We start from the raw sequence: 2,508 nt of genomic DNA, 5'->3' as shown, positions 1-2,508 counted from the left end.
AGAAACGATAAAACCCTCTTGAGAGCACCATCTATGAAAAAGCACTTGATCCTCCTCGGTGCCTGTTTGCACTGACACCATCTCTCAGCTACAATCAAGGCAAATAATGGAATACGAGACTCCACGCACATCAACAGCTCTTGACTCATGACTGTGAACAGAGCAGGGCACGTTATGACCAGCTGAATGATTTCAAGCGCTACACAGACCAGGAGTTGGGAAACTACGGGTACAGCAGGTTTTCCTAACACTCCTATTGCTCAAGATTATTCTATTGCTCCGTGGATTACCACGGGGCTCATTTACAGCGTCCTGGGGATAACTCAGTTCCCAGTTATGCCGCCTTTGCCACTGCCTCGAAAGTAACCAAGATACAGACTACAGGACTCAGTTTCTCTTTCAAAAGCTTCTTACATTGTAGCAGGTATTAGCAAAAGATCACTCGGCCACAATATCGCTGTGAGAACAGGCTCTTCCTCCCAGCAAGAAGTAGCCACACTCTACTTCAGCTGGAGAGACACAAACAAGAGGAACGCCTGCCCATACTGAGAAGGTATTTCTGCAAAATCTCACAGTTCCTCAGCATTTGTTGCTTTGCATTACTTAGACACCACTTTCATGCATTTCAAAGAATTAACATTAGATGAAAACTCTGTATGGTAAGACAGTAGTGATAAATAAAGCAAAGAAAGACAGGCTTTTTAAAAAAACTTCAGCTAAGCCGTTCATGAAGAAAATACCCGTGTGTGCCTAAGAGTTCAATCGTGTGAGTAATGCTGTGAGCAAGAAATGAACATTTTATGGGCATTAGGCACATGAGAACATACTGTCACTACAGCCTCGGCTACAGCACTACCTATAACTACATCTCTCTAAACCTGTGACCACATCTCTGAAAAAGACACAACAGTCAAGAAAAAAAAAAAAGAAAAAGTGCCCACGGAACAGTAACAATCCCTCGGAAATTAACGTTCATTTGTCAGAAGGAGCTTCTCGTGTACAAGATCATTCTCACAAAATCCTTCCAGGTGCAGTAAGACTCTGGGTGTGCTCACCGACTGGTAAGGAGCACAAAAGGAGAAAACCACTAACGCCATTAAGAATGTTTGCTACTCTCTCATATGCACTTAGCATTGATTTTAAACACTTGGAATCTAAAGACTGAGCTCTGCTACACGAGGGAGAACGATACCAAACGACATTTAAGGCGACATCAAGAGCTTAAATGAAAAACCCTTCACAGCAAGTGTACCTTGACATTTCTTGCAGTGCCCTGCCGTCTGTTACACACCTCAGCAGAAACCACGACAATGCACTCTACTTTCTTGCACGTCACCCTTAGTTTGAAGGCCTAAAAGGAGTCTTATAGTCATTAAGTGGAACATTCCGTCTGGGAAGATTTAGTCCCTGGATCCACCTTTGGAAGAGCACAGCGATGGCTCACCATCAAGCTGACGAACCAGTACTTTGGTGTATTTTGGAATTAACACTTAGCAATAAGCAATTTCACTCCTCTTCCACCATCTCTTCTCCATCCTGAGTGTGGAGCTCACTTATGACCCAACCAAAGAAATTCCCGCAACCGATCTCGCAAGAACGCCTGGGAAGGGTCTCCTGGTTGAGGGAGTGAGTGGTTTCCAATGTGGAAATCACACAGTGCATTCTGCTACACAGAACTGACGCTCCTGTCACTACTGGTTGAAGAAGAGGCTGTATGAGGAACTTTCACACAGAAGAAAGGGAAAAGACCCAACCCGAAGCAGGCAAAAGTGGCTCCAGGTTCATTTCCAACAATGGCTTACATTCATCCTAAATATTATTGAAAGAAAAGGATTTGGAACAAATACAAAGACAGACTTGAGAAAAGCGCCGCTGTTCAAAAGCCATACTACTGTGTAATTCATACTCTATTTTCAACGATAATAAATAATAAGCAATATAAGATCATGTGGGACTACACCCACCAGCAGATAATGATGTGGAGAAAAAACAAAACAAGCAAAAAAATCCCAAACAAACAAAAAAAGCAAAGAAAACAAAACAAAACAGAAAAAGTAAGATGGCATAAAAAGGTGAATATATTATCCCCCATATGGAAATTTATACAAGAGAACACAAATGTTCCCTTTCTCAACCTACTCATGCACATGTGCTATCGGGAACACACCGAATGCTGCTAACAACGCAAAAATGCATTTCCTTACAATGCAACACAGCACTTCAACAGAGTTAATATTGACAGAAAAACTGGAATTAAGAATGTTGTGGACAAAAAGAGATACAACCAGGCACATGATAAAAACAGTAGAACCCGAAGACCGAAGCTCCAACAAGAACAGCCTCATTTCTCCTGCAATACCCACCAAACATAAGAATGAAATCCGACCCCATGTCCACCTCACCGCAGCAAGAGGCATCAGCCCACAGCGCCTCAATGAACGGTGCTTTGCCTTACTTGTTAGCAAATTTCCCTGTTCAGGACACAGGCCACTGTAGGAAAAGAACAGA

The sequence above is a fragment of the Manacus vitellinus genome, unplaced genomic scaffold, assembly GCF_001715985.3.
Source record: "Manacus vitellinus isolate BGI_N305 unplaced genomic scaffold, ASM171598v3 scaffold_25_pilon, whole genome shotgun sequence".
Taxonomy (NCBI): Eukaryota; Metazoa; Chordata; class Aves; order Passeriformes; family Pipridae; genus Manacus; species Manacus vitellinus.
This window is presented reverse-complemented; position numbering follows the sequence as displayed.